A 19,020-nucleotide genomic window follows, 5' to 3' on the forward strand; every position below is an offset into this window, starting at 1 on the left:
GCAAGTGCACACCACCATGCTTTGCTTATGCTAGAGATTTCATTCATGTCCTCATGCTTACAAGGCAGACATTTTAATGTCCCCACCACTGCTGTACTTTCTTTGGTGAATTATAGATATTTATATAATTTTATAATATTTGGCTTTTGTGGCTTTCTACTTGACACCAGTATAAATGGATAAAACCCTAAATAAAACATCAAGCAAGGGTAATGATATGCAAGAAGAGGACAACTAATGTTTTGTTTGTAGGAATATGAAATGGTACAACTACTTTGGCAGACAGACTGGCAGTTTATTATAAAATTAAACCATAGTCTCATAACAATCTGGCAATCATACTCCTTGATATTTATTTAAATGAGTTGAAAATTTATGTTCAAATAAGAACTTATACATGAATGTTTATAGCATAAATATAATTGCTAAAACTTGGAAACAGTTAAGATGTTCTTTAATGGAAGAATGGATAAATTCTGGGTCATGTACATAATAAAACAATATTGATTCATGAAAAGCTATCAAGCCATGAAAAACATGAGGGAACCTTGAAAGCAGATTGTAATACAATCAAGTATGAATGACTTTGTGGTAGCACACACCTGTAATCCCAGCACTCGGAGGCAGAAATGTTTCTATGAATCTGGGAACAGCTGAAGCTACATATCTCCAGGTCAGCCTTTGATAAGGATCAGACCCTGTCTTTTAAAAAAGGGAAAGCCTTAAAGGTCCGTATATGGGCAGTTGAGAACTTCTCAGAGAAGGAGAGTCAGTTTTCTTGAAGAATATCAATATCTTTTCTTGAAGAATATCAATACCAGTAGAAGGCCGCACATCCAAGAATATATAAGCAGCATAAATCGGACTTAATAGGTGAAAGCGAGGACACAAAGTTGTGTGAGTAAGGGAGGTTCCAGTGGAGGAGCTGGAGAAGGGGTGTATATGATCAAAACACACTTCATAAAATGCTCTATGAACTAGTACAGATTTAAAAACCTATATACTAAGGGCTGGGGAGATGGCTCAGTGGATAAGACACTTGCCATACACATACAAAATCCCTTTCGTTCAAATCTACAACATCCATGTAAATGCCAGATGGATGTGGTGGCCTGCCTGTAATTCCAGCACTCAGATGGTAGAAACAGAATATGCAGAGTAAGCTGGGAAGCTAAGCTAGTCTACATCAGTGAGCTGTGGGTTCACTGAGAGAGCTTCCTCAATGAACAAGGTAGAGAGTGATCGAGACAAATTTCTAGCAACTTTGAGCTTCCCTATGCTTATGTGCACATGTGTACCCACATGTTTGAATACACATGCATGCCTACCACATACAGGCAAAAACCAGCCACAAATAACACATGACCAAGGATTCCATTCATATGTCACTGGGGAAAAGGCAAAGCTATAAGGAGTGGAAAAATGGTTGCAAAAAGATGTGGGCAAGATGGGAGACATTAATACATACTATAGAAGGGGATTTTAGGGCAATTAAACTTCTGTGTGATACTATAGTAGTAGGTACATGCAATTAGGTCTGGATTGTGGATCACTAGAGTAGATCTTTCCATTATGTCTACTTGGAGAGGACTTAGGTCCATATAGCCTAGAGACTATTACGAATCCTGAGTCTGCAAGAGCTAGCTTGGCACTAGAGTGGCCCTTGAGCCTGAAGCTTCATTGGCTAACCAGGCACTGGACGGGGCCTGAAGCCCAGGTTTTGTTCCAGTCTTAGTCTTAGGCCACAGAGTCTGGATTGGAACCTGTGCTTTTATAAATGGTCCTAGAACCTGTCTGTTGGAGTTGGCCTAGACCAAGGACCAATGGGATAGACCATGTAAAATGCTGGAGCTTATAGCTAGCCTTGTTCCTAGACAAGTATGGAGCCTGCATCTATAGGTGATTGTCCAAAGAGTGGGACCACAGATCTATCCTGGTGTTTGTAGCTTGCACACTGTCCTATATCCTGGAGTTGTAAGGATAGCCTGGACCATGGATCAGTAGGGGCCGGGATATAGTTTGAAGATTGAGTGTATATATATTGTCTAATTAGTCAAATGTGTGAGGACTGCCATGTGCCATGTGTCCTCGGAGGCTAGCCTAGAGGCTAGCCACAACACTTTTGGTCACCCTGTGTCCCTGGGTGCTTTCCTGGTTCCTGAGGCTAGATGTGTTGACATATCACTAGAGCAGACTTATTATAGCCTAGGGCTATGTGGGCCAGGTTGGGTCTGGGCTGATCAGTGTCGAAGGACATATCTGAAGCTGTTGAGACTTTCTTGGAGCTATTGAGGGACCTGTAGCCTGGTACCCACTGGGATTTGTCTATCATTGAAAGTCATCTAGAATTTGATCTCCTGAGGCCAGCATAGCAGCTAAGTAGATCAATTCAGATGTGCCAAGCCAGAGTCTGGGTTTATGGTGTCTAGCTAGGTGCAATAGCAGACCTAGAGACTCAGTGCACCATTGGTATTTAGAGTCTGGAGTCATGGGATATTGCCTGGTACTAGCCTTTAGTGGGTTCGCCCCAGCATTAGACTTTGAAGGAAAGGTGTAGCGCTCTCTTCCCTCTTCCACACAGAGGACATCTCTCTACAGTGTGCATTGTCCTAGTGAGGAAGGATGGCAAGGGTAAGACAGAGCTGCCCTTCGTACTTTATGTGTCTTTTCTTAGTCTGTGTTATACCCAGGCACTGTGGTCTCTCACTTACTTTCCTCAATTCTCACAAAGGAATTTTTTTAGGTGGAAGTTTTGATACTGGTGTCTGGGGGAATAATTGCTGGAGAGTTCTATGCTCCTATTTGCCCTGTCCCTCTCTCAACTCTGGCTTGTCAATTACTTAGTCTTTCTCTAAGCCTCAGTCTGCTCTAAGAACAAAATATTTTAAAATAGAATGAAGCAAACCCTGAGACAGATTAAATAAGTGGGAATCACATGAGTCATGTCAAGTGATGATAATTTTTTGAAAATAGAGGTTTTTGGTGATGCTTCACAGTTTTTCTCACTTAGTACATGCTCAGATTCTGCTTTTCTCAACTAGTATATGGTCAAGCTGTTGGGTTTTAAGGTTACCATGGAGCTGGAAACAGAGAGTAGAATAAGCCAAGATGAAGCAACACAGAACTCAACTGTTCTTACAGAGCTGTAGCCATTTTTCTTTTTCTTTTTTGTTTGTTTGTTTTTGTTTTTTGAGACATGGTTTCTCTGTGTAGTTTTGGTGCCTGTCCTGGATCTATCTCTGTAGTCCAGGCTGGCCTCAAACTCACAGAGATCCGCCTGGCTCTGCCTCCCGAGTGCTGGGATTAAAGGCATGTGCCACCCCATTTTTCTTTTAAAATGTTCTTGGGTTATTAAACACCTTTGATTAATTCAAAAGTGTTTAATCCTGAAAAGGTATATTTTGAATATTTTCCTCTATGCTCTGCTCTGATTTAATTAAAGTGTTTTGGAGATCTTGATCCCATCAGTTCTCAGGTACTCTCTTATCAGTCCCTCCTCGCTGTGACTCATTCCAGAGACCTACACCTCTGTGCCTATGTTCTCATTCAGCAGTTCAAAAGTGCATTTTCACAGATAATAGACCATTTCTCATCATCTTATGGAATACTAAAGCAATATTACATACCAGGCATATTTGTGTACTTGTATGTGTATTTTTCACACATACCAATAGACACAGCTATCATGTGTAATTTTATTTGCAAGTAGTTTGTTTAGTGTTACTGTGTAAGGAGAAGACAGATTGCCCAATCAAATGCTATGTATCAGTTGTTCATTTTCGGGGGCCTGAGTATTTTCATGTTCAGCAAGAAGAAAAACCTTTTTTTATTTGACCCCAAAAGACCAATGGAGAAATCTCAAAAGAAAGGAAGAAGGGAGATTGGAGGTAGAGAGACAGTGGAAAGAAAGTGCCACAAACAGGAAATGAATAAAAATGTGAACAGTGCCTGTTAGGTTAGGAGGAGCAATCTCAAGAGAAGATGTGAGGGGATGGGCTGCGGAGAACACGAGGTTCAGAAACCTCACAGGTTTTCACTGAGATCACAGAAGCTCGCTTGCTATTAGAATTCTTTTCTAGCACTGCCTGCATCCTGTTTCCTACTGGAGTCATGCCATGACTTATTGCTGCTGCTGGTGCCTCGGCTGGTAAGTGCGAAAAGACTTCACAATGTGAATGGTTGGAGGTTAGGTGATATGGGAATTGGGTATTCAACCAGAGTCAGCATCCTCCTCCTTTTTTTCAACTATTGCCCTACTAAATTCGTTGACTCTATGGTAAAGATTGTGGCAAAATCATTAGATAACCAGAGACTGTCAAGCAACTCTACGTAGTTTCAGTTTTCCAGAAGCTGTTGAATTCCTACATTTGGACCCTAGAGGGTGTAACCAAATGTTACAAGTATGCTTCAGCTTTTTTCTGTAGCTACTCCCAGGTAAAATGGAAGACTCTGGGATCCCTATGCTTCAGATACCCTGCTTTATCTTTAGATGAATGAATACTGTGTCATCAAAAACAGTGAAAGTGAGGGAAATATGGTCAATGTGTGTGATACTTGAATGAAAATTGAGTATGAAACCTATTACTTTGTACAGTGAATATAAGCCAATAAAAATAAGAAAATACTACAAATTGTAAATGAAAAAGCAGCCACAGGGAAAGCAGCTCTAGAACTATGAATGGAGCTGTCCCTCTTTGTTCCTATGTCCATAGGGTTAAATACTTTTTTACAATTTATTTTAGCAACAGCACAATTTGTTGCATATTGCTAGCATATATATGCTTTTTAACAGGCTGGGTTTGGGTTGGGAAGGTTGAGGGATAGGAAGAGAGACAAAGTGAGTGATTCCTGTTAGTCTTTGTCCATTGTGTCTTAGTCTCTCAGAACCTGGCGAGCTGGGATGACTGTGAGTGGGGAACTGCTTTACTATGCCTTTGATGACAGTTCAGTATGTGCTTTAGCAGTCAGAAGCTGGACAACAGGGAGAAGAAGGATGTGATTTCCATGGAATTCCCTACACTTGTATACTTTAGTTCAAAATGTCTACATCTCACTCAAATATAGGGCTTCTCTGCCATATGCCTCATCTGTCTGCCTTTCTCCATCCACCTCCATTACAGTCTTACAGCTTCCAACAAGACAAGTATATTTTCCCAACTATAATATATACACACTGTCTTATTAACTTCCATAGCTACTCATCACTAGAAGTGAGTAAATTATTTTATTATTCTTGTGTGTGAATCTCTGCTTCTTATCATACCCTTCCGTCCAATGGTCTATGGCTTGCAATAGACTCCATCTTAGGATATAAATGAAGTGGACAATATATTTTGTGTCTTTTCTCTCTCCTCTTGCATGGAGCTAAAAGGAAGCCATAGGTTTAGGTCCGCAGAGAGTGGTGAGTGCTGTGTGGTCCCCATTGTCAAGAAACACTGGAAAGTTGGGAACAGATGTGTAGGCCTTAGTTTTAATACAACAACAAGCCTCTCTATCTTCAAATTAAAATACTCTTTTCTTCCTATTATAAGAAGAATATGCAAACATAATTTAAACATGAAATACACAGAACAGTTTAAAATGAATAGTAAATAGTAAATGTGTCCCTTTCCGTACCCTGACTATATGGTTCTCATCTTCAAAGGGGACCATTTATTAAGTTTTTAACTTAGCATCTAAAGTGATGGGATTCATTATGGCATTTTCACACATATTTTGTTTCTGTTGATTCTCCTCCCTCACCTCTGCTACCCTGCCTCCCTGTCCCCTTCCTGTTGGCCCCATTTCTTCACCTGGTAAGCCCCCTCTGATTCCATGCAGAAGTGACCATTTTAAACACTCATATGTATATATTTTTTTTTCCAGAAATTTGAGAGTTCTAGAATATTTGAGAAAAATTCTGGAGATTTGAGGAAAAATTCCAGATTTTTTAAATTTTTTTCCAGAAATTTCCCAAAAGTTGCAAAGTGTTTAAATATGGTTTTTTTTGTTACAAATAGTCGTATTTTCTATGAAAACTTTGATGCATATTGTTTTCTTCAAACTATGTATTTAATATCAGGATGTACAAATATGTTTCACTTATGTTTGCTTTTAAATAAATCTAGTTTAAAAATTATGAAACTAATGCCAATGCCTGGTTCAATTGTTCCATTAGTACCAAAGACTATAAAATAAGTTACTCCTACTACATAGGAGCAATCTCTATTATGAATTTATTGTGTATCTTTCCAGAAAATGTGTAAATTTGTGAATTGGTAGCAGAACATTTTCTTAAATGAGACTGCATACAGATCTCTAAATGGTGCCTTTTAAAAAGTTTTATTCATCATTGTGTGTGTGTGTGTGTGTGTGTGTACATGTACATGTGTATGCAATGTTATATATGTGCAATAGCATATATGTAGAAGTCAGAAGACTCTGGGGATTGAACTCATGTTATCAAGCTTGCATAGTAAGTACTTTTACTCACTGAACTCTCTCCAGCTCTGAGTGGTATCTTTTAAAAATAATTTTAACCTATGTTAATTATATAAATTAAATGGACTTCACTATGATATTCCCATACATTTATTACATATTGTGTCAATACACTCTTTCATCACTCTTGCCCCCCCTCCATACTTGTCCTTAAAAATCCCTCTTAAGGAGAGTGAATATGATCAAGACATACGGTACCAAATTCTCAAAGAACTAACAAAATACTTTTGACTCCTGTTTTTAATTTTTTTATTTTATTATTCTCTCATATATTATATCCTGACTGCAGTTTCCCCTCCCTCTCCTCTCCCTCAGATCCACCAGCCCCTCTACCTCCCCTCGGAAAAGAGCAGGCCTCCCAGGGATATCAACCAAACACAGCATAGCAAGTTACAACAAGACCAGGCACGTACCATCACATCAAGCCTGGATGAGGCAGCCCAGTAGGAGGAAAAGGGTCCCACAAGCAGGCAAAAGAGTCAGAGACACCCCCCCCCCCAACTCCCACTGTTAGGAATCCCACCAGAACACCAAGATACTCAGCCATAACAAATATGCAGAGGACCTAGGTCAGACCCTACAGTCTTCCTGGTCTCTGCAAGCTCCCATGAGTCCCGGTCAGTTGATTCTATAGGCCGTGTTCTCATGGTGTTCCTGACCCCTCTGGTTACTGTGATCCTTCCTAACCCTTCTCCGAAGGACTCCCTGAGCTCTCCAATGTTTTGTTGTGGAACTCTGCATCTGCTCCCATCAGTTGTTAGATGAAGTCTCCCTTGTCTCTCTGATGATGATGATTATGCTAGACTCTGGTCCCAGAACACTCTGCAGTCAGGACAAACTGTAGGTCTAAGGTTTTGTGGCTGGGTTGGTGTCCCAATCCCTCCACATAAGGCCTTTCCTGGTTACAGAAGATGGCCAGTTCAGGCTCCCTGTCCCCCACTGCTAAGAGTCTTTGCTAGGGTTAGTCTCATAGATTCCATGGAATTTCCAGTGCACTAGGTTTCCACCTCGCTCTGCCCCCAAGCCCCTTAATTCCAGTCGTTTCTCGCAGTTTTTTCTCCCTCACTCCCACCACCTGATTTGAATCCCTCTTAATTTCTTCCATTTTTAAGATTTCCCCCACTTCTAGTAACTGCTGTTCTTTTCTCTTTATCTACAAGCTTAAATTGATTCCTTTAAATTACTGAATACACGTTTGTCTTTCAGCATCTCAGTTGTTTCACTCAATGCAACGTTTTCTGGTTGTATCTCTGTTGTTCAGTTTTATGGCTCAGTAGTTTTCTATTGTGAATGTACCATACATTCTTTACACATTCATCTGATAAGGGTCATCTAATAAAATTAACAGGGAAGAGCAGTTATCTTTTCCATTTAGAAGTTTCATTTGCTTTGGGGATATTCACAGGATTTAGGGGGGCTAAGGATGTAGCTCAATGGTAAAGCATTTGCCTAGCCAAGTGATGTTCTGGCTTTGATCCTCAGATCTCCAACAAAGGAAGAGTGCTGGGGAGATAGCTCAGTCAGAAAAGCGCTTGCTACATCCCTATCTACCCCTTCCTCCCTACAAATGCCTCTGCCATGGTCCTGTGTTTTGTTGCCCACTGAGGGTAACCAGGGGTTTCTATACAGCATACCTCCGTTTGAGCCCAGTGGGCTCAGAAATGAGCTGACAGTTAAAGACCGTGGTTCCTCCTCTCTCCAAATTTATCAATAGCCAATAATTGAAAGGTGAAAAATTAGGGCACTGTGAGACCCACCTCCTTCCTTGATTTACCGTTAATAGGGCTGGTCTGGTGTGTAACTACTGTGGTTGTGGATTAATGATTGCAATAGCATAGAGAATGGCATTTGTAGCCCTTCACCCTATCTCCCTGCTCTTATATTCAACCTCCTCTTCTGCAGTGTTTCTGAGCCTTAGAGAGGGTGGAACACATGTCTTCTTTAGGATTAGAACCATAACTATTGCTTATTCTCTGCATTCTGAGCTGCGCTCTACAGTTCACCATCATTTATTGTAAAAACAAGTTTCTCTGATTAAGGCTGGGAGCAGCCTTGTCTATGGATATAAGCAAAGGTATTTAGAAGGCAGTTAGATGGTATACCAGTTTAAACAGCAGTAATATATTCCCTGCCTCAGCCTACAACCTCCTCATACCTGGGCTGTTAGTCAGGCTTACTCTAGTAGGCATAGGTTGCCCCTCTCCTCATAGAGTAGGTCTCACAGCCAATCAAAGGACAGTTGATTACCCCATCATAGGTGAGCATTTGGGTGAGCCAAAATTATTAGCATGTTACATCCTTCTGTCTGTCCAACAGGAAGACAAAGTTTTAGATAAACCAGACAGAAAGGAAGTTGGATAGCAGACCTCAATCTGAAGCAGCTATTGCTCTCCTTATATTTCAGGAATAATCTCCAAAGATTGTAATGTTAGCTCTGCACAAGCTGAATTTACTGCTAGTGGTTTGCAAGGAAAAGAAAAGGGTATTAATTTTTTTATTTTGCTTCTAATTTCTTAGTAGTATAACTACGTGGGTCTTAGTTCAGGCCTCTAATACAAACTGCAGTATATTGTGGTACTTTGACGAATGTTTTCCTTTCACAGCTTGGAAAGCTAGGTGGTCCCAGATCAGATGCTGTAGATGTCCTGGAAGAGTTTGTTCCTGCCTTACTGACAGCCACCTTCAGGATGTTTCCTCACCACGCTATGGTAGAGCACTCTGGTCTCTTCTTATACTTGATCTTAGCTAAAAGACTGACACGCTATGTTTTTCCATCATATTATAAAGGCAGTGATTGCATCATGGTGGGGGTGGGGGGCCCCGGGCGGGGGAGACATTACCTTTAAGTACCTGATTACCTACCATAGGCTCTGCTTTTAAATGCTATCATCCTCTTGGGGGATGAGAAATAGGTAGACACAAACAATCAGTCTGTAACAAGATGCATAATAAAATTCTTATAAATACATACATTCCTGAGGGGTCTTCTCAGCCATGGAAAGGAAGAAGTTGTATTAATGAGAAGTTCGTTTATTTTCTGACTCCTATGGCCATATTAGAGTTTAAATCCTCTAAGTATTACAAGCAGAATAAGCCTCCATAGTTGATGATGTAAGCTATGACTCTTGTCTGTTGCTGCTCTCTGAGAAAATGGAAACGGCACAGGATGAAATGTAATCTCCAGAATGACATTTACTTTTGGAGTTATAAAAAGCAATTTTTAATTTGCCAATGTACTCTCAGAGTCTGACCCTTAGAGCTAATGAGTTTCCAGCTTAAAATGAATACTTTTTGAATAGGTCAAATGGATTCTAGTACTGACAAGAGCTTTTAGAAATCCCTATTTGACACTTGGATTTGTACTATGTCCGTCTGTTTCTACAACACCTTGGCTTTGCTACTGAGGAAGAGCTACTGGTTTATTTGGGAATTCTTTTTTTTTTTCTTTTTTTTTTCTTTTTTGGTTTTTCGAGACAGGATTTCTCTGTGTAGCTTTGCACCTTTCCTGGAACTCACTCTGTAGACCAGGCTGGCCTCAAACTCACAAAGATCCGCCTGCCTCTGCCTCCCGAGTGCTGGGATTAAAGGCATGCACCACCATCACCCGGCTATTTGGGAATTCTTAATTCACAATGACTAGCTTGGCCTCATTTTAAGTTGTTATTGCCTGCTGCAGGTTATTTATTTCAGCATGCACAAGAACTGTGCAGAACTACACAAAGACATAGGCTCAACTAACAAAATTCTTATTTGGACTTCATTGCATATATAGATTCCTCTGTGAAGTTCTAGACTGTAAAAACAAAGCCATCCTTAGTACAGTTCAAAGCCTCTACATTATTGCAGATACCCATAAAAAAGAACTAGTATTGATGTCACATATATATTCTTTTTCTGTGAGGTGTGGATCTCACTATGTTGCTCAGACTGACTTCAAACTTCTGGGCTTAAGCAATCCTCCTGCCTTGGCTTTCTGAATTTATGATCCAGAGTGAACTGTAGTTTTTTTTTCCTTTTTGACTGACATAATATTTGTATATATTTGTGAAGCATGCTGTGATGTTTTGACTCATGTGTACATTGGGTAGTGATTAACTCAAGAAAACTGGCATGTTTTCTGACTTCTTATCAAAAACCAGGTGTCCATGTGTGTAGATCCATTCCATTTGATTCCGTTGATCAACATGTCTGTTTTTGTTCCAATACCATAATTTTTTTTATTATTGTAGCTCTGTGGTATGACTTCAAATTTGGGACAGTGATACCTCTTGCAGTTCTTTTATTATTCAGGATTGTTGTAACTATCCTAGGTATTTTGTGTTTCTATATCAAGCTGAAATTGTCCTTTCAAGGTCTGTGAAAAACTGTATTGGAAATTTGATGGGGATTTCATTGTATCTTTAGATTGCTTTTGGTAAGATGGCCATTTTTTTACTATGTTAATCCTACTAATCCATGAACAAAGAGATCTTTCCATCTTCTGATATCATTTTCAATGGCTTTCTTCAATGTCTTAAAGTTTTAATCATACAAGTCTTTCACTTGCTTGGTTAGAGTTACTCCATGATATTTTATATTATTTGAGGCTATTGTAGAGGATGTGGTTTCCCTGATTTCTTTCTCAGTCCATTTGCCATTTGTTTGTATGAAGGTTACTGATTTTTGTGACTTAATTTTGTATCCAGCTACTTTGCTGAAAGTGCTTATTAACTATAGTATCACTTATTTTTCAGATCACTTATATATACTATGTGCACTTATATATATCATCTGCAAATAAAGATACTTTTACTTTTTCCTTTCTTATTTGTATGCCCTTGATCTCTCTTTCTGTTTCTATTTTATTTATTAATTTGAGTATTAGTGTTAACTCTTTTTTGAAAATCTGGTAGAATTCTGCACTAAAACCATATGGCCCTGGGCTTTCTTGGCTTAGGGGCTTTTAATTGCTGCTACTCAAATTGCTTATCTGATCTTGATTTCAGTTTGGTAAGGGTTACCTATCTACAAAATTATCCATATCTTTTAGATTTACCAATTTGATGGAATACAGATTTTAAAGTATGTTCTTATGATTATCTGGATTTTCTCAATGTCTCTTGTTATGACCCCCTTTTATCTCTAATTTTGTTAATTTCAATATTATCTCTCTGCCTTTTAGCTAATTTGCATAAAGGTTTGTCAATGTTACTGATTTTCTCAAAGAAACAATTGTTTCATTGATTCTTTGTAATTTTGTTTCTATTTTATTGATTTCAGCCCTGAGTTGGGTTACTTCTTGCCATATATTCCTTTTCAATATTACTTCTTTTTGGTCTTGAGCTTTTAGGTGTGGTTATAAGTTGCTACTATGAGGCAAGTATGAGCATAGCACTATGAGTGTTATGAACTTGCCTCTTAGAACTGCCCTCATTGTGGCCCACAAGTTTGGGCATGTGCATTCATTTTCATTCAATTGTAAAAAGTCATTCATTTCTTTCTTGATTTCTGTCTCGACCCATTTTTCATTCAGTTGAGATTTGTTCAGTTTCCATGAGCTTGTAAGCTTTCTGTTGTTGTTATCCTGTTTTAATCCTTGGTGGTCTGATAGGAGGCAGGGAGTTATTTCAATTTTCTTGCATCTGTTGAGCTTTCTTTGTGTGATTTTTAGAGAAAGTTCCATGAGTCTCTAGGAAGAAGGTGTATTCTTATGTTTGAGTGAAATGTTCTGTAAATATGTGTTAGGTCCAGTTAGCTTCTGCATGTCTCTGTTTAGTTTTTGTCTGGATGACCTGTCTGCAGAGAGTGGGATATTGAAGTCTCCCACTATCAGTGTGTGAGAGTCAATATGATTTAAGTTGTGGTAGTGTTTTGTTTTTGTTTTTTTTAAAACTTGAGTGCCCTTGTGTTTAAGGTATAGATGTTAAGAATTGCAATGTTTTATTAGATTATTTAGTAATATTATAAAAAATCTTCATGATGGAATTTTCCTTTGATAAATATGTAGTGTCCTTCCCTATCTCTTCTGATTACTTTTGGTTTGAAGTCAATTTTTTTCAGATATTAAAATGGCTACACTAGCTTGCCTCTTAGGTCTATTTGCCTGGAATATCTTATTTCATCCTCTCACACTGAGGCGATCTCTATCCTTTATATTGAGGTTTGTTTCTTGGATGCAGCTGAAGGATGAATCTTTTTTTTTTCATTCATTCTGTTAGTCTTTGTCTTTTTATTGGAGAATTGATATCATTGTTATTGAGAGATATCAATGTCCATTGGTTTTTAATTCCTGTTAGTTTGTTGTTGTTGTTGGTGGTGGTGGTGGTGGTGTTTGTGTGTGTGTGTTTCCTTTATTTTGACATTGTTGGGCTGGAATTATTTCCTGCATTTTCTTGGGTGTTGTTAAGCTCTTTAAGTTGGATTTTTTCCTTCTAGACTGGATTTGAAGATATATATATATATATATATATATATATATATATATATATATATATATTGCTTAAACTTGGTTTTATCATAGAATGCATTATTTTCTCCATCTCTTGTGATTGAACATTTTGATTAGTATAGCAGTCTGGACTGGCATTTGTTGGCTTTTAGAGTCTGAAGCACATCTGTCCAGGCTTTTATGGCTTTTAGTGTCTCCACTGAGAAATTAGGTGTAATTCTAATAGGTCTGCCTTTTTATGTTACTTGGTGTTTTCCCCTTGCAGTTTTTAATATTCCGCATTTTATACATTTAGTGTTTTGAATATTATGTTCCAAAAAAGGAATTTCTTTTCTGGCACAATCTATTTGGTGTTCTGTATGCTTCTTGTACCTCTGTAGCCATATCCTCCTTTGGGTGAGGAAAATTTCTTCTATGATTTTATTGAAAATATATTCTGGGCTTTTGAGCTGGGTTTCTTCTTCCTCTTACTCCTTTTATTTTTATATTTGGTATTTTCATAGTATTCCAAATCTCCTGGATGTTTTGTGCCAGGAGTTTTTTTGTTTGTTTTAGATTTAACTTTTCTTTGACCGAAGTATTCATTTCTTCTTTTGTGTCTTCAACATCTGAGATTCCCTCTTCCATCTCTTGTATTTTATTGGTATAGCTTGCCTCTGTGGTTTCTTTTGAGTTCCCAAATTTTTCATTTCCAGATTTTCTTCAGTTTGGGTTTTCTTTATTGATTCTACTTCCACTTGCATGTCTTGACTACTTTTATTCATTTCTTTCCAAAGTTTGTGTTTTCATAGATTTCTTTTTGTTTGTTTTTTTTTTTTTTTGAGACAGAGTTTCTCTGTGTAGTTTTGGAGCCTGTCCTGGAACTCTCTGTAGAACAGTTTGACCTTGAATTCATAAAGATCTGCCTGCCTATACCTCCTGAGTGCTATGATTAAAGGCGTGTGCTATCAGTGCTTGGCCTCATAGTTTCTTTAAGGGATTTATTCATTTTGTCTTTAAGCACTTCAATCATATCCATAAAGCTAGTGTAATGTCTTTGTATTTCAATTATGTTCAGTTTCTCATGGCCTACTGCAGCAGGGTTGTTGCTCTCTCATGGAGAAATATTGTCCTGGCTATTATTGACTATGCTTTTACATTGGTGACTAGGTACCTGGGCTCAGAGTGATTATAATTCTAGTCTTTGTTAAGGGAATGTTTTGTTCCTTGATTTCTGTTGCCCTTTCTGGTTCTTAGGAGAGTGTGGTAGCCTAGTAGCAAAGTCCTCTGGGATCCTGACAGGTGTGACTACTGGATTTCAGGGTAAAGGGTATTTCTAGGTATTGGGAGCTGACAGGAATGAGGATGGGCTGGAAGAGGTGCTCCACCAGGATCTGCTTAGTGCTCTTGAAATGGGGCCACAGTGTGAGTAGAGGCCCCCACAGGCTGGCTGCTACTGATCTGGGGAGGAGACTGGGGGACTGAATTCAGAGGAGAGGAATAAGACTAAAGATCGGAAGCTCACCTACCTGCTTCACTGCCAGGCTTGGTTGTGAGGTTCCCAGGGAATTTCTGCTGGAGCTGGCGGCTGGAATCACAGGATAAATCAGGAGGAAGGTTGGAGGAGACAATATGAGTGATCTGCTGGAATTGGGGCCAAAGAGGATGGGGAGGCCACCGTAGAAGACTGCTCTTCTACAGAGCTGGAGATAAGACTGGTGAATTGAATATGGAGGAGAGGAGGGATAGGTTATGATCTGCACTTATCCTTAGCCTAGCTGCTTCCCTGGCTGGAATGGCTAGTAGGTTCCCATGGAATGTCTGTTGGATTTAGGGGCTGGGATAAAGCAGTGAATGGTGGGAAGGAAGTTGGGAGAGGAAGATCTGTGTGATCCACTTTAGATGAAGGATGGGACGGAGGGGTTGCCATGGCAGCTAATCTGCTACAGAGCAGGGGATAAAACTGTGGGACTGGATTTGGAGGTGAAGAGGAAGAGATCTGCAGTTAGCCTACCTGCTTCCCTGGTTGGAGTTGAAAACCCTTTTTGTAAACTGTTGAAACCCTGAGATATTTTATTTTTCATGAGTAATTCCTACATGTGTATTTGTGACTATGTTGAACATTATTTTTTTTCCTGTGAAAATGATTTCTCCTACATATAACTCATCTGGGCATAAAACACCCTACTGAGAATAGAATGATGGCTTAGAGCAGTGTGAGTGTAAGATTATAAGTACTGGATAGAGCAAACTAATTTTGTGAAAATAGGGAAAATTCGAAACGCAGGTGTACAAAGGGAGCGGGGGAGGGTGGGAGGGGTATTAATGATCTTTGTTTTTCAAAACTGTTCCTGGAAGCTTTGTTCTGTTTTTGAAAGCAAATTCACTGTGGGGCCTTTTCAAATGCCAGCAAGTGCTTTGAACTCAAACTTCACAGCCTACTGACCACACCTGATGGTGTACTGACTTTGAAAACAGCATGGGGCAGTCCCACACTGTCCATTTCCCATGATAAATACTTCCAGATGCTGTCAGTGCTTGTGAGGCTAGTGTATAGATATCAAGTACAAGCAAAGCTCTTTTGCAACATCTTGATTTATCCAGTTTCTTAAACCAATCTTGGTTTATATATTTTGGACTGGATTAGGAACCTATGAGCAAGAGTCCCATGATGGAGGCCACACTAGAGTGTCTTCTGAGCTGTACTGTCTAGCTAACATCCTACTTCAATTGCCTAATATTTCTCAACATTTTATGTATAAAGGCAACACAGCATGCACATTGTGGAACTGCATTTCTCATGTGTATCCTATCATAACACACATTCCTATCTAGTTCCAAAAGGATTTCAGGCTATTATAAGCTAACTGATCACATTGTACTGTGCCAAAAGGGTTAATCTGAAATTAATACAAAACTTTAAGTAGAAAGTCACATGGCTTTCCAAGACAGACCTTTGTACTTAGTGGAATTTTAAAAATCAGCTGAATCTAGGAGCACCAGAATTTATAACAATCAAGATCAATACTATAGGTTGTTATTAACCTGTTGTATAGGTGCCTGTTGATAATTATTTTGCTATCTTTATGTCTATCAATTTCTTTGATTTCTATTAAAGAAATAATTTTATTTCTCTGATTTTCTGTTGTTTGTCTATTCTGTCTTTTATTTATTTATATCCTATATTATGATCTTTCTGATGTTTTGAGTTTAGTTGACTCTTCATAGTTTTTAAGGTGATATGTTTTCTTGTTGACCTGAGCTCTGTCTTCTTTTCAAATATAGACATCAACATCCTGGGTAATATACTTTCTTTTAAACCTTGTATTAGCTGCATTCCATTAATTTTAATACATTGCATTTTAAATTTATTTTATGTCAAATTATCTTTCCATTTTCTTGTGCTTTCTTCTTTGTTCATTGGGAGTTTTTTTGGTTTTGTTTTATTTTGTTTTGAGAATGGATTACATGTATTTGTGGATTTCCCCAAATTTACTTTTGTTATTGATTTCTGATTCCATTCTATTATGATTGTATATTTACTGTATGATTTTCTCTATTATCACTTTCTTTTGTAGTAAATGCATATGTTCTAAGTGTACCATTTTACTTTATTTCATTTTTTTTTACTAATGGTTGCATTGAGACTTAAAATTGGCTTCTTTTTTTAAAGGTTTACTTATTTATTTAATGTTTTTTTTTCATTTTACATACTGCCCACCGTTCCCCCTCCCTCCCCTTCTTCCGCTCACCCCCACCTCTCCCCATCCCAACTCCATCCCATTCTCATAGAGGATAAGGCCTCCCTTGGGTATTCAACACAGGCTGGCATACCAAGTTGGAGCAGGCCCAAGCCCCTCCTCCTTGCATCAAGGCTGAGTAAGGCATCGCACCATAGGGAATGGGCTCTGAAAAAGCCAGTTCATGTGCTCAGGATGAGTCCTGGTCCCATTGCCAGGGGACCCACAAACACATCAAGCTGCACAACTATCACCCTCATTCAGGGGGCCTAGTACAGTCCCATCAGGCTCCCCAGTGACCAATCCAGAGTCTATGGGCTCCTACTAGCTTGGGTCAGCTGTCTCTGTGGTTTTTCCCATCATGATTCTGACCCCCTTGCTCCTATAACCCCTCCTCCCTCTCTTCTACTGAACTCCAGGAGCTCAGCCCAGTGCTTGGCTGTGGGTCTCTGCATCTGCTTCCATCACTCACTGGATGTAGGTTCTATGATGACAATTAGGGTAGTCACTGACCTGAGTATAGGAGAAGGCTAATTCAGGCACCCTCTCCACCATTGCTGAGTCTTAGCTGGGGATATCCTTGTGGGTTCCTGGGGATTTCCTTAGCACCAGAGTTCTCCCTAACTCTATCATGGCTAACTCTGTCAAGATATCTCTTCCATTGCTCTCCTCTGTCTCTCCCCAAACTCTGCCATCTTGAACCTTCATGTTACTAACCCTCATATTCTTCCCTCTACTCCCCCATCCCAGTTTACCAAGCAATCTTAACCCTTTCCCCTTCCCAGAGTGATCCATGTGTGTCCCTCTTTTTTTTTTTTTTTTTTTTCCGAGACAGGGTTTCTCTTGTGTAGCTTTGCGCCTTTCCTGGAACTCACTTGGTAGCCCAGGCTGGCCTCGAACTCACAGACATCCGCCTGCCTCTGCCTCCCGAGTGCTGGGATTAAAGGCGTGCGCCACCACCGCCCGTGTGTCCCTCTTAAGGTCCTCCTCTTTACCTAGCTTTTCTGGGGGCTATTGGTTGTAACCTTTTTATCCTTTGCTATGCCTCTAATATTCACATATGAGTGAGTACATACCATGTTTTTCTGGGTCTGGGTTACCTCACTTGGGATTTTTTTTTTTTAGTTTCATCCATTTGCCTGCAAACTTCATGATGTCATTATTTTTTTTACCACTGTGTAATACTCCATTGTGTAAATGTACCACATTTTCTTTATCCATTCTTCAGTTGAGGGACATCTAGGTTGTTTCCAGTTTCTGGCTATTACAAATAATGCTGCTATGAACATAGTTGAGCATGTGTCCTTGTGGTATGATTGAGCATTCCTTGGGTATATGCCCAAGAGTGGTATAGCTGGGTCTTGAGGGAGTTTGATTCCCAATTTTCTCACATATTGCCATACTGATTTCCAGAGTGACTGTACAAGATTGCATTCCCACCATCAGTGGAGGAGTGTTCCTCTTGCTCCACATCATCTCCAACATAAGCTGTCATCAGTGTTTTTGATCTTAGCCATTCTGACAGGCATAAGATGGTATTTCAGAGTTGTTTTGATTTTCATTTCCCTGATGGCTAAGGATGTTGAACAATTCTTTAAGTGTCTTTTGGTCATTTGAGATTCTTCTGTTGAGAATTCTCTGTTTAGATCTAACCCCATTTTTTAATTGGATTATTTGGTATTTTGATGTCTAGTTTCTTGAGTTCTTTATATGTTTTGGAGATCAGCCCTCTGTCAGATGTGAGGTTGGTAAAAATATTTTCCCACTCTGTAGGCTGTCTTTTTGTCTCATTTACCATATCCTTTGCCTTACAGAAGCATCTCAGTTTCAGCAGGTCCCATTTATTAATTATTGCTCCCTCAATGTCTGTGCTACTGGTGTTAAATTTAGGAAGTGATCTCTGGTGTCAGTGCGTTCAAGGCTACTTCCCACTTTTTCTTCTATTAGGTTCAAAGTAACTGGATTTTTGTTGAGGTCTTTGATCCATTTGTACTTGAGTTTTGTGCATGGCAATAGATGTGGATGTATTTGCATTCTTCTACATGTTGACATCCAGTTATGTCAGCACCATTTGTTGAAGATGTTTTCTTTTTTTCCATTGTACAGTTTTGGCTTCTTTGTCAAAAATCAGGTGTTCATAGGTATGTGGATTAATGTCAGAGTCTTCAATTCAATTCCATTGGTCCACGTGTCAGTTTTTATGCCAATACCAAGCTGTTTGTATTACTATATCTCTATAATAGAGCTTGAAGTCAGGGATGGTGGTGCCTCTAGAAGTTTCTTTATTGTACAGGATTCTTTTGGCTACCCTGGGTTTTTTGTTTTTCCATATGAAGTTGAATATTTTTCTTTCTAGGTCTGTGAAGAATTGCGTTGGGATTTTGATGGAGATTG

The sequence above is a fragment of the Peromyscus maniculatus genome, chromosome X (assembly GCF_049852395.1).
Source record: "Peromyscus maniculatus bairdii isolate BWxNUB_F1_BW_parent chromosome X, HU_Pman_BW_mat_3.1, whole genome shotgun sequence".
Taxonomy (NCBI): Eukaryota; Metazoa; Chordata; class Mammalia; order Rodentia; family Cricetidae; genus Peromyscus; species Peromyscus maniculatus.